Here is a 14715-nt window from a genome sequence, read left to right as displayed (position 1 = left end):
AAATAACTTGCCTGAAGTCACTGAACTAGGGTGTAAGGAGTTGAAACCCAAGCAGTGTACAGTAAAACCTTGGATTGCAAGTAACTTGATTTGCGAGTGTTCTGCAGGACGAGCAAACATTTCTAATACATTTTAATGTGGTAAATGAGTGATGTCTTACAATATGAGTAGTTTGTTACTGGAACGAATTATGTTCACACACCAAGGTATTACTTTATTTCCAAATGCTCGGGTTTTAATCCTTAGGTTACATCACTGCATGCCCATGACCTTTTCTTCAATAAGTCCCTTGGAAGACACGTGTGCAGAGTGTGACACAGAGCACCCCACAGAGACTGGAAGGCCTGTCTGCAACTGGGAGAGATCTGGTAAATGCATGGGAGGCAGCTGAGTGCCCAAAGCCCTCTGGGATAAAGACACAGAACTATGTGCATGCAGAGGCAAGGCAGCAGGAAGAGACAGAACAGGAAGCTGTTGGCCGAGTAGCTCTGTGAGTGAGGGGAGGGACTGGCGTTGGTTTTCAGGAAAGAGGAAGAGGCATTTTCGAAAACCTCCCAAATGTCAGAGCCTTTACAACTAGAGAGACGCGCACTTCATTGTGGGGTAGCAGTGTGAAATGATGAAGGGGGTGTTTTCGGAAAGATGAATGAGGCAGAGTGGGGCAGAGCAAAGAGGAAAGGGATAGAAAACGAGAGGAAACAAACATTGAGGTCTCCCTACAGGGGAGGCCCCATGTGTGACATCAACTGACACAAAGGGACTTTCGGCAGCAATAAAACAAGTGGCCCTTAGGAACTGCTGTTTTTTATCAGAGTCCCTCAATTTTTCAATAAATCTGGATCCCCAGAGAGTCAGATCTAATATTATAGTTGGAGAAATACCTTCGGGGGTAGAGTGCGAAATTCCACCTCATTTTATGTGTCGAGGAGGGTAGACCTAGAAAAGATCATTCTCTTCTAGTTCTCATAGAGATATGTAGAAATGATGTCACTGGTCCTAGTATACTGCAGAGGACGGTATTTCTTTTGTAGGCTGCTCCTTCTACCCACATCATGAGGAAAGCTGAGTTATAAGGATGGATGCTGCAGGTTTCATCCAACAGGGACACTCAAATAAGAGGACACTCATTATGGATAAGATGTCATGTGAACTCTCTGTGGAGCAGGTCATTTATTCTGATATGGGCAGATTCAATGCTCACTATACAAGATTATCTCAATAAAAGACACAGGGATGATTTTATATATACATGAGCTATATATATATCTCATCACGGGATGTGGAGTACAGCACAGGGAATATAGCCAATGGTATTGTAATAGCTATATATGATGTCAGAGGGCAGTATACTTGGGAGGGGGTTATCACTTTGTGAGGGGTGTAAATGTCTAATCATTATGTTGTTTTGTACACCAGAAACTAATATAAAAACAGTAAATTTAAAAAAATAAAACACAAATAAATAAAAGACACAGGGATGCTGAAGAAATGTGACCCCAAACTGGAGAACTCAATCCCAAATCAGATATCTACAACCAGCGGGAAATAAAGCAATCCTTAAGGAGAGATGTGTATCATATTTAGGAGATGGAAAACTGTATACTGACAAAATTTTAGGCAAAACAAAGTAGGCAACAACAACAAAAAATACTAAAGTGAATTCCTTTCCACCTTCTCATTTCAATGCTACATTTGATGTTTTCTTTCATCATTTGCACTTACTCTGCAAAAATCTCTCAATCAGGTTCTCCTCTAATAGAAAAGAAAAACAACTTCCTAAAAATTTAATTTAATTTAATAACCTCATTACCTTAATGAATTCATTTTGAGTATCACCAAATATATAAACATGAATCACCTCTAATCTGTTGCCCAAATTGTGGGCTGTTGACAATAAGCCTCTCAGTGTCCATTTAAGGTTATTTATCTTATTAAACTGTTTCAATAGGCACTTCAAAATCGGCATGAATTGTTCTAATACTTTAACACCCTAAACAGCAATAGGCAACTTACACATTTTCAATCGAGGGCTGGTTTCACTCATCTAAACCTTTACTTGTAGAGCAAATGAGCAAGCAAGCTGTTTTAAATAAAAATATATGCATTTACACTACTAGGCTGCAGAAAAAGTCTCACTTTAATAACATTCTTGGGATATTTGCTTCAAAAGCAAAATTAGTTCAGATGCAAGTGGAGATAAATTTTAGAACAAACTCCATAAGGAACAATAGTTCTCTAACCTGGTCACACATTAGAATTACTTGGTACATACCTCACTTTAAAAAAAGAAAAAGAAAAAAAAAGAATCACTTGGTGACGTTTTAAAAAATACTCATGCCCATACCCACCTCCAGATCAGTGAGGTCCAACAGGCCTTTCTATGATGATGGAAATTTTTGGCGCCTGTACTGTCTGATGTGCTGGTCAGTAGCCATTCACGGCTAATGAGTACTTGAGATGTTGGTAGTGAAACAGAATCACTGAATTTCTAATGTTATTCACTCTTCATTGATTTAAATGCAGATAGCCACAGTAGCTAGTAGCTACTGTATTGGACAGCACAGGTACAGATCAAATCAGTTAGACTCTTTAAGTTTGGGGCTCAGGCACTGATCGATTTACAAAGCTCTCTGGGGGATTCAAATGTGCGGTCCAGGACGAGGGCCACTGTCATGGCGTGGGATTAAGGAAACCGTCAGGGTGGCCAATTCCTTGAGCCTTTGCCTGTCTCCATCCTCTCTCCACTCGTCGCTTCTCGCAACCCCCCTCAACACTCCCATGGGATAGGTGCACTATCTATTATATACATTCCTTCATTCACTCGCCCTGCCAGATTTCTCCCATACCAAGGGCAGACAGTATGCTTTTCTCTTTCACTGGCAGCAGAGATAAAACCTAATAATAATGCTACCAAGATTAAGACTTACAACCCCAAACTTGTGCACCCATCACTTAAAGTTCTTTTTCATCTTCACAAACTTGATCCAGAAGCCACTTTCTATGATTTCCACCATAGGCTGGATGGGGCTATTTCTAATGGAAGCACAGTTAAGCAGCTACGATCTTTGGGACAGTGTCATAAGCAGGTCTCATCGCTCATTGGTGGCTGTTCTCTTAAAATGGGACACAGTGTCACAGCACAGTGCTTTGGGAGGGCTGTGTGGTCTTGCCGCCTCGCTCAGAATTCCAGCTCAGCCTGCAACTGGCCATGTGAGTAGCTAAGCATTCTAAGCCTCAATTACCTGCTCCGGAAAGTGGAGACACCAATAGTTCTGTCGGGAGGATGGAGCAATGCGCTATGAGTGAGACGTGCTACACAGAAATACTCTCCTGGACCCAGATTTTGAAACTCCCACTCCCACCCCCACCCCCACCCCTTGCACAGTTTTGTCATGAGTCAAGCAAAAAGTAGGGCAAACTTTTCAGGAGGAAGTCAAGGAATTCATAAAAGCGTGTTCCAAGCGCATGCTTAATTAATGTGGCACTATGAAGACCATTGACAAATGATTACAAGGAAAACAAAATAATATGCTAATGTGATGTAAAAAAATACTAAACTTATTTATTTTAATGAATCTTCATTTTTACTGACTTCCATACCAACCAGCTAATATGAACGGGGCAAGGAATTGTGTGCTAATAAACAGAGATAAATATTCATAAAAATGGTAAGACTCAGAATCCCAGAGTTCAAGGACATCAACATAAAGAGCATCCTGTACAATTTTCAGGCACAAAATCACCTTCTCGACCTTCTGGTTATCCCATCTGCTGTGCCTAACAACATGCTTCAGTGTTGTTTTCACTCACAGGCACTAATGATTTGCATTCACATTTTCTGCACTGAGGTTCTATCTTGTTAAATATCTGTCTGTGGGTAGAAAAAAATATTAATGTAAGAAAATGTAACACGACTCATTCGTGAGAGTTTGTGGTCAACAGGACTATTAATGGTAGGATTGTTCATCAGTGACTCAACAGCACAGATAAGATAAGCTGGGAGCTATGCTCCATCCCCAGGGAATTTAGATATGCGAGGGATAACTCACATCTCTTGTGGGTGTAAATATGTACCCATTATTATTCCTAGCTCTAATTGTGTACTCCCTGCTTTAGTCACTAAACAATTTTATGAAGTAGCATGGACCCATTTCACACATGAAGAAATCAAGGACTGGGAGGTTAAGTAACTTGTTTAAGGAAACACACTGCAAGTGACAGAGCTGGGATTGAAACTCATGGAACGTAACCCTAGAGTTTGGGGTCTTAGCCACTACCCGGTGCTACCTCCCTGTGGGGGGCATAACTTTCTCTCAAGGTGTGGCAAAGTATGACTAAAGAAAGTACATCAGAATGACTGGAAGTGTGCGGGAGCTCTAGGCTCACCCCAAATCCTCTCTCATTTAGTTTTCTTACAAAATAAAATTCTGGTTTCTCAATGATGTATTATCAGGAATAAAGGATGTCCAACACATCCTCTGGGCACGACTTGACCTTGAGGTGACAGCTGTTGGTCCAGAGCAGGGGTGGACAAACTACAGCCCCAGCCATATCCAGCCCCCTGCTTGCTTTTGGAAACTGGAGCCCAGCCAGGCTCATTCTGTCTCGTCTAGGGCTGCATCCTGATACAATGGCGGTGTTGAGTGATCACGCTAAAGATGTATGACTCCCAACACCTACAATATTTACGATCTGGCCCTTCACAGAAAAAGCTTGCTCAGTCTGTTGTGGACCCACTGCAAAGAAATCACCAGACATGGAGCACAGGAAATGACAGTTTCATGGAGCGTTTCGCTATTTCAAACAGCAAAGGAACCACATCTTTTTACGACGACCATGACAACATTTATGCATGTATGAGCAGATGGGTCTCTAGAGATCTCTCGATAGATTATTTTGCCTTTATGCTTCTTTGAATGCCCCAATGATCTGGACTCTTGAGGTATGTAGGAAATCACTCGCGATGTCTCATTGAGGGGAGGAAGGGGTGGACTGGGAATGCTTAAACGTCAACTCTTTTCCCAGAAAACTCTAATTTCATAGCCTATCTCCCTCCTATGTAACCATCACTACTCACCTCCCCACGCCTCACATTTCAGCCATTTTCTTCACTCCTATTTACACACTAGAAGTCTATTTGATTCTCTACATCTGTGCCTTTTCTCCCTGGCTAGACTGTACATTCTGGAAGGAGAGACACAGCCCTTAGAAGAAATAGCACTTGCATTTTGTACTTTTGCATATTTTTTGGTTGAAAGAAAAGCTTTGGGGAAAGTTCACTCTGTGTCTATACAGAAAACCATTTGTGTATATTAGCATGGAAACAAGACCAGCGGATAATATTTATAGTTAGGACATATGTTCTAAAGAAGCTAAAATCACTTCCAGTAAAAATGGAAAAAAAAATCTCTCTTCCCAGCTTTTACTGTTAAGTGTCAAAACATGTAAAAAGGGACAACTGAACAGAGAGAAATGAATTTGTGGAATGACACAAAATGCCAGGTATGACATAAAAATAAACCATTTGCACTTACTGGTAGAAATCTGATTTTTTTAGTTGCCACTTTTCGGGCTTTTTTCCAGAAATGTTTTCTCTTCAATAGACTACTTTTAAAATGATAAATTAAAAAGTGTTTCAGAGACTTGGCCAAATACTTTGGCTTTGATATAAGGAAAATAATGCTTCCTCTGAGCAAGGAAACACACAGAAACTGAAGTTTAAAAAATAAATTATAGTAAAATATTACAGGAGCTTGGAGAGTTATAACTAATGAGTGCATTTTTAATAGACTTTAATTTTTAGAGCAGTTTCAGGTTCACAGAAAACTTGAGTAGAAGGTACAGAGATTTCCCATGTACCCCCTGCCCGTACACATGCACAGCTTCCCCCGCCAACATCTCCACCTGAGGGGTGAATCTCTTGTAGCTGCTAAACCTCCATTGACACGTCATAGTCACCCAGAGCCCGTAGTTGACATTAGGGCTCACTCTTGGTGATGTATGTTCTATGGGTTTGGACAAATGTATGATGACATGTGTCCACCATTACAGTGTCACCCAGAGTCGTGCCACTGCCCCAAACATCCTCTGTGCTCGGCCTGCTCATCCCTCCTTCCTCCTAACTCCTGGCAACCCTGATCTTTTCACTGTCTCCATAGGTCTGCCTTTTCCAGAATGTCATGGAGTTGAAACTATACAGCCTGTAGCCTTTTCAGACCAGCTTCCTCTTCTCTCACTTAGTAATATGCATTTAAGATTTCTACATGTCTTTTCATGGCTTGATAGCTCATTTCTTTTGATAGCACTGAATAATATTCCATTGCCTTGGTGGACCACAGTTTATTTATCCCTTCACCTACTGAAGGATATTCTTGGTTGCTTCCAAGTTTTGGCAGTTATGAATAAATATTCACGTGCAGATTTTTATGTGGACATAAGTTTTCAACTCCTTTGGGTAAAGCCACGGAGTGTGATTCCTGGATCTTATTGTAAGAGTATATATAGTTTTGTAGAAACTGCCAAACTGTCCTCCAAAGTGGCTGCACCATTTTGTCTTCTCCCCAGCAGTGTATGAGAGTTCCTGTTGCTCCTCATCCTCACGAGCACTTGATGTTGTCAGTTTTCTGGATTTGGGCCATTCTAGTAGGTGTGTAGTGGTAGCTCATTGTTGTTTTAATTTGTATTTTCCTGATGACACATGATGTGGATCATCTCTTCATGTGCTTATTTGCCATCTGTATATCTTCTTTGGTGACATATCTGTTAGAGTCTTTGGCCCATATTTTATCAGGTTATTTGTTTTCTTATTGTTGAGTTTTAAGAGTTCTTTGTATATTTTGGACAACAGTCCTCTTTCAGATATGTCTTTTGCAAATATTTTTTCCCAGTCTGTGACTTACCTTCTCATTCACTTGACATCATCTTTCACTGAGCAGAAGTTTTTAATTTTAATGAAGTCCAGCTTATCAATGATTTCTTTCATGGATCGTGCCTTTGGTGTTGTATCTAGAAAGTCATCACCATACCCAAGGTCACCTGGATTTCCTCTTGTTATCTTCTAGGAGTTTTATAGTTTTGCATTTTACCTTTAGGTCTGTGACTCGTTTTGAGTTAATTTTCATGAAAGGTGTAAGGTCTATGTCTAGATTAACTTTTTTATGTGGATGACCAGTTGTTCCAGCACCATATTTGCTCCATTGTATTGCTTTTGCTCCTTTATCACAGATAAGTTAATTATATTTATGTGGGTCTATTTCTGGGATCTCTAGTCTGTTTCATTGGTCTATCTGTCTATTCTCTTGCTGATATGACACTTCTTAATGACTGTCGTTTTATACTAAGTCTTGAAGTCAGGTAGTGTCAGTCCTCCAAATTTATTCTTCTCCTTCAATATTGTGTTGGCTATTCTGGCTCTTTTGCTTCCTCATATAAACTTTAGAATAAGGTTGCTAATATCCAGAAAATAACTTGCTGGGATTTTGATAGGGATTGCCTTGAATCTGTAGATCAAAGAGAAGAACTGACATCTTGACAATATTGAGTCTTTCTATTCATGAACACAGGCTGACTCTCCATTTATTTAGTTCTTCTTGGTTTTTATTCATCAGAGTTTTGTAGTTTTCCTCATATAGCTGTTGTACATATTTTGTTACATTTATACCTGAGCATTTTATTTGGGGGTGTTGTTAATGTAAATGGTATTGTGGTCTTAATTTCAAATTCTACTTGTTCATTGCTGATACATAAGAAAGCCTTTGACTTTTGTATATTAACCTTGTGCCCTACAACCTTGCTATAATTGTTTATTATTAACTCCAGGAGGTTTTTTTGTTTGTTTTTGTTGTTGTTTCTTGATTATTTCAGATTTTCTACATAGATAATCACATCATCTGTAAACCTGGTAGAGGTCCAGGTGGTAAAACTCACAAAAGTGGGGGGGCCTCCTGATGCCTGGGTCCTCCTGGAGTTTTTAACTCCCAAAGTTGTCCACACTGAGCTTCCAGCATTTCATCAATTACAGTTCAGGTTTCCCCACCCAGGCCCTGGTTCGCTTGGTGATTGCTGCTCCACTAAATTGTGGTTCTCTGGATTTGCCTGTATTCGCCTGCCAGTCTCTTCAATTTTTGGAGGCAGCAGTTGTCCTTTGACCTCACTTCCCTTATGGATCTAAGAAGAGTTGTTGATTTTTCAGTTTGTTCAGCCTTGTACTTCTTAGGTGGAGTGGTAACTTCCAAGCTGCCTACATGCCAGACAGTAGCCAAAGTTCTGATACAATTTTTTTTAGATAAAATTTACGTACCCTAAACTTTATCATTTTAAAGTATATGATTTAGGGTTTCTTAGTATATTCACAGATATATGCAAGCACCACCATTATCTAATTCCAGAATAAGTTCACCACCCCTAAAAGGAATCCTACACTCATTAGCAATCACTCTCCATTCCCCACTCACCCCTGGCCCTAGCCGTTACTAATCTACTCTATGTCTCTATGGATTTGCCTATTTTTGACTTTTAATATAAGTGGAGTTACACAATTTGTGGCCTTTTGCTTCTGGTTTCTTTCTGTTATCATGTTTTCAGGGTTCACCATGTTATACCATGCATCAGTACTTCATTCCTTTTTATGGCCAAATAATATTTATTGTACAGACATACTAAATTTTATTTAACCATTTCTCAGTTGATGGACATCTGAGTTGTCTCCACTTCGGGGCCATTATGAATAACATGGCTCTCAATATTCACTTCTACGTTTTCATGTAAATGTGTCTTCAATTCTCTTAAGTATATGCCTAGGAGTGAAATTGCTGGATCATATAACTCTATAAATAGCCAAATAAAAACAACAACAAAAACTTAACATGAAGCCAAACATCAAGATTTAAAAAAATATTTTTAGCGCAAAACTCATTTTCCACCTCATTCCTCTCATGTAAGATAAAATATCAACTACGAGCAAGACCCTACAATGTCTCCACTTCATACAGACAGGCCGGTGGAGCTTTCAGCAAGCCATAGAGGGAGCATCATCCTTCAGGCTTTCTTTTCACAAACTGATGACGATGAGTGGTCTGAAAAGCTGAAATGTTTGTCATGTTTGCTTTTTTTTTTTTTAGAAATTGAGTCAGGTAATGGCTATACCAAAAAGAGCAAATGAGGGAATATAGTCAATGGTATTGGAATAGCTATGTATGATGTCAGAGGGATAGTAGACGGGGGAGGGGGTGTTATCACTTTGTGAGGGGTGTAAATGTCCAATCATTATGTTGTTTTATACACCTGAAACTAATAAAAAAAAAACAGAGCAAATAGACTCTCTTAATCCCTTTATGTTCATATTTTCATTCCAAAGACTAACAGTTGATACTGGGCCTGGCAATTTTACATGTTAAAAGAAAGTAAAGCTCAGAGCCTAGTTTCTTTTGAGAAGATATTCTTGTCTGTATCAGGAGAGAAGCTAAAAATAAAATGCTGCCCAGAACAGCTCAGTAGCCCTGTTTTAATTACTTTTGTGTTCTTTGATTTTATTGCTCTTCGGATGAGGTTGCAAGTGAGTCACTCAATATTGGGGGAATTGACCAGAGCCAATTAAGTAAGAAACATCAGCATACGAGCTTCTTTCTGGCTCTACAGAATATCACTCCATGCCCTCCAGTGTTGGAAAACAGAAAGCCACTGGGACAGTGTGGTTGGCAGAATAATGGCCCCCCCAAAATATGTTTCCACCCTAATCCTTGGAACCTGGAAATATTTTGTTTTAGATGACAAAGGCGACTTTGCTGATGTAATTAAATTAATGACTCAGAGATGGGAAGTCTCCTGTATTATCTGGGTGGGTCCAATGTAAACACATGGCCTTTAAAACCAGAGAATCTTTTCCAGCAGAGTTCAGAGTGAGACGGAGATGTGACCACGGAAAAGAGGTCAGAGAGAAGCAACATTTCTGGCTTTGAAGATGGAGATAGGGTGCCATGAGCCAAGGAATGTGGGCAGCTTCTAGAAGCTGAAAGAGGCAAAGAAACAGATTCTCCCCTAGAGCCTCCAGATGGAACGCAGCCCCGGTGACACCTTGATTTTTAGTCCCAGGAGGCCTGTGTCAGATTTCTACCCTACAGAGCTGTAGATAATAAGGGTGTATTGTTTTAAGCCACTAAGTTTGTGGTAAATTGTTGCAGCATTGATAGAAAACAAGTACAGAAGGAATCAGGAAATTCTTACATGTACAAGGAACTCATAACTTGATTTGATGCAGGGTCTCCCAAAATGTTCCATGATCAAATAAGTGTGAGAGAGTTGTTCATGTTAGTCCCACCTTAAAGAGTCATAACAGTGCTCGCTTTGGCAGCACATATACGAAAAAATTGGAATGATACAGAGAAGATTAGCATGGCCCCTGCGCGAGGATGACACACAAATTCGTGAAGTGTTCCATATTTTTTTTAAAAAAGAGTCATAACAATAGCTAAGAGAAAACGGAGAAATCCTGCAGAGGGAAAATTATAACCCAGGGTATCGTCTAAATACACTGGCCGTCATCTCTCCTCTTTTGCTTGTTTCCTTTTTATTAATAGAACATCTCTTCACATCCCTCAGATTCCTCAAAACACAGCTGGCAAATGCGGAACTAACCCCACCTGCTCAGTGGAGAACCTGAAACCCAAAAAGAAGTGACTTGGCAAGATGACACTTCAGCAATGCAAAGACACCACCCTGTCCACGATGCCACTCTGTCCCACTGACAAGAAGAAGGCACTCCTTCCTGGCATCTGAGTTCATCTCAGTTAGACTTGTGGTGGGAGAAGAGGGCCTCAGGGGAGAATCATCACAACAAAGCTCAATGCAGATAAAGCTCTCTACTCAATAACATCAGAAACTAGGGCCAGCTGAGTGGTGCATTGATCAAGAGTTGGCTTGGGACACCAGCTCCAAGCAGCAGGGCCCCGGTTCGGATCCCACATGAGGGCCAGTGATGCTGCGCCCTCTACAGCTAAGATGGTGAACAACAGCTCGACCTGGGGCTGGGCTGCTGTGAGTCGCTGGCAATGGCCTAGGCTGCAGTGGGGCTGCAGTGGGCTGCCGTGAGCTACTGTGAGTGGCAGGCAGCCACTGTGAGCAGCTGTCCAATGGCTAGTGAGTGACTGCCTCAGCCAGGAAGAGCGCAATGATAATACCAACATGGGCTAGTGAAGCGACGTCCTCCACAACTAGACTGAAGAACAAAATGACAGCAACTTGTCTGTTCCCCTTCCCTGATTCCCCAATGCTGTTCCCATCCCCCAATTCCCCAATAAAATCTTTAAAAAAAATAACATCAGAAACTATATGGCTGCTTTAGCACTGAACATATTTTGTTATTTAAAAGTGTTCAACAAACAATTGGAAATTAGCTAATTTCATATTAACTAGAGGAACACAATAAAATATTTCCCCATAGTGACTTAGCATGTTCCTAAAAACACCTAATTCTGCTGCCAAAACCCATTTTCCACAAATTCTGGTTTCCATAAATGCTAATTTGAGAAGGAACAGAGGTACGAGCAAATGCCATTATTTTCCTTGGTAGCTTCAATAATGCTTTCTCCACATTTCCCACTGCCTATTCCAAGAGCTGTGAACCCACTGTCCTTTGATGTTTTTCAGATACACATTATCCACATCCTTTTCCAGTATTCACTTTTTCCTACCACCTCAGCTTTTAAATAGTAGTAATAATAACAATAATAATAAAGATTATGACCAATAAAGCTAATGACTTTGAATACTTATTTTGTGCCAAAGACTGCTGCTACCTGCTTCACACGAGGAATCTCATTTCATCTTTACTACAACCAATTAAACTAAGCATTACTATTTTTTTTAACTTTCCAGATAACATTTATTTATTTATTTATTTATTTTTTTAAGCTGAGCCATCCTGCCACCTGTTGGCAGCTCAGCGGCTGCTCAGCTTGGGCCAGGAATTGAACCGCTGTTGCTCAGAACTCAAACTGTTGAGCGAGCTCTTAACCAACTGAGCCACCCGGCCAGCCCTAAGCATTCCTATTAACATCTGTATTTTACAGATGAGCCAACTGAGGCAGAGAGTTTAGGTACTTTGCCCCAGGTCACATGATAAGAACTGGTGAAGCCAGACTCTGAACATAATCTGATTTTGAGCCAGGGTCCTCTCTAAGCAGTAGCTCAGTGGTCTTCAATTGGGGGTAATTCTACCTTGCAGGGGACATTTGGCAATGCCTGAAGGCATTTTTTGTTTATCATAATTGAGAAGTGGGGTGCTACTGGCATCCAGTGGGTAGAGGTCAGGGATGTTGCTAAACATTCCACAGTGCACAGGACCTACCCTCCCCCATCAAAGAATGACCCTACCCTAAATGTCAAGAGTTCCAAGGTTAGGAAACACTGCCCTAGCCTAATGCCTCACAATGACAGGTATTCTAAATGGGCCACTTGGTGGCAAGAGACGTGATTCTCATTTCTAGGTTAGAAACCTCTGTCTCCACCTGGGAAATGAGGTTACCTCAGCCAGGGGTGGAGGGCACTTAGAGACATGGGATCTGTTTGCTGCCCCTTCTCATAGCATCAATTTATTCAGTTTCAGCTGGGAGTTGCACACTATGCCCTGACATCCTAGGACACTAGGTCATTTTAAATTGTGTCCTTCAGTGGACACATGAGAGAGGCACTAGCCCACTGGCGAGCATCTGAAAAGGTCCAGAAAGAAGCTTCTGGTTTTCATTAGCTTTGCTTTGTAGTCCAGAAGTCACAAGAGCAGCATCTGTGTCACAGATAGTGGCAGTAACAGAGGGATGTGGGCACGATGGATTGCCTAGGGTGGAGACCAAGCAGTTCTGCCATGTCTACTCAAAACGTAAGTGTGCATACCATCTGACCCAGCAATTCCAGTTCTAAAAATGGGTTTTATAGAAATATTACAAAAGGTGCAAGATACATTCACAAAGATATTCACTTCAGCGCCATCTATGATAGCAAAAAAGGAAAGCCAACAATAAAAACAATAGAAATGCATGCAGATGTTCACCAAAAAAAATGTGTGCTAGAATGTACATAGCAGCATTATTTGCAATAAACAAAACACTGTGAACTACCCAAATGTCTATCCAAGTAGAATGGATAAATTGCGGTATATCCACAGAATGGAATACTATGTAGCAATGAGAATAAATAAACTCCAACCACATACAACAATAAAGAGGACTCCCACAGACATCATATTGAGCAAAAGAAGTCTGACACTAAAGAGAACATACTTTATGAAACCACTAATGCAAATCATACAAATAGGCAAAGCCAGACTGTGTTATGAAAAGACAGATTAGGAGTTACTTTTGGAGAGAAGTGATTGAAAGGGAGTCCAAGGGGACCTCCAGGTTTTTTTGTCATCACTTGAGGATGGGCTTCTCAGGGACTCTGACATTCTGCCTAATGCATTTCTATGTTTTTAAAATTTATTTATAAACATACATTATGTGTGTAGTCAGAAAAAAGGACACATAGAAAATTAAGATGAACAAAATATGCCTTAAGTTTGACATTGTTATTATTTCTTCCATCAGGAAGACGAGGTTTCTGATGGATGAAGGGAATGATAATGGAAGAAATCTAGTGCCTTGCCTGCAGGGCTGCTAATTGAACCCAGTGATGGAGGTCACATTGGTCTGTTGTTGGCAATCTTAACAATGGATTCAAATTAGCACTTGTTTGCTGGGCCGCCCCACATTCAGATCTAGTTGTGGTGTGGCCACCGCAAACAAGATTCTTGGCCACACAAAGAATGTGTCTACAGAGCAGCAAAACAACTGGATTTGTTTGATTAAATGAACAAAACCATATATTCAGAGGAAGGACAAATCAAAACAGCTACGCCCAAGGTAACCCACTCAGATGGGTGGTTCATGAAACGCACCCATTCATTAAATCAACATTTTAGCAGTCTCACGTGGACCCTGTGAGATAGCTTGAAATGAAATATTCGTGGATAAAACCAAGAGACCATGAAAAACATGTTTCTGTTCATCATCAGCAAACGTTTTTTGAGTGCTCACCATGGGTCTGCCATCATGCTAAAACTCTGTGGGTCCGAAACTACGTTTTTATAATCAATTGCAAATGTCATTGTGTTGAGTGCTCCTAATTCCACCCAGGGCACTGAATGAAAATTCACTTAGAAGGAAAAAATCCACTGATTTGGGTAAAGTTGATAAAATGACAACTTTTCATATACAGTAAAGGTCTAACAGACATGTGTAATAATTCATTCCTAAGGTGGAATGGATTGTGTCCCATGGATTGCAACCATGACTGCACATTACTGCATTCAACTGAAACAGAATTTCTGAAAGTGGCACCTAGCCATCAATATTTTTCAAAGCTCCCCAGGTGATTCCAAAGTACAGTAAGAGTTGGAATCATTGCTCAGACCAATTAAATCAGGAGGTAGGTGGAATGGAACCCAAACATATTATTTAAAAGCCACACAAGTAGTTCTAAAGTGTAGTCTGAATTGAGAGCAATTTCTTGTAAATTTATATTATAAAAAAAGTCTGAGGTGGTCTTTCAAGAAGCATTTTGTAGAGCCGGCCGAGTGGCATGTTGGTTAAGAGCTGGCGTGGGACACCAGAGGGCCCGGTTCGGATCCCACATATGAGGGCCAGTGACACTGCCCTCCACAGCTAAGATGCTGAACAACAGCTC

The 14715-nt window shown here is 40.6% G+C and overlaps 1 protein-coding gene across 3 annotated transcripts in view; it reads right to left on the bottom strand.

Annotated features, from left to right (window-relative positions):
• Positions 1–14715, bottom strand: part of ARHGAP6 (Rho GTPase activating protein 6) — a 491641-nt gene that overhangs the window by 105724 nt on the left and 371202 nt on the right. Inside the window, exon 1 of one of the 3 annotated variants that reach the window (XM_019651222.1) lies at positions 3744–3763. The exons of the other annotated variants lie outside the window; for them this stretch is intronic. The gene's annotated coding sequence lies outside the window, so the exon portion shown is untranslated. Of the gene's footprint in view, positions 1–3743; positions 3764–14715 lie in introns of those variants that run through there. 3 annotated transcript variants of the gene reach the window in all.

The sequence above is a fragment of the Hipposideros armiger genome, unplaced genomic scaffold (genome assembly GCF_001890085.2).
Source record: "Hipposideros armiger isolate ML-2016 unplaced genomic scaffold, ASM189008v1 scaffold_155, whole genome shotgun sequence".
Lineage (NCBI taxonomy): Eukaryota > Metazoa > Chordata > Mammalia > Chiroptera > Hipposideridae > Hipposideros > Hipposideros armiger.
This window is presented reverse-complemented; position numbering and strand designations above follow the sequence as displayed.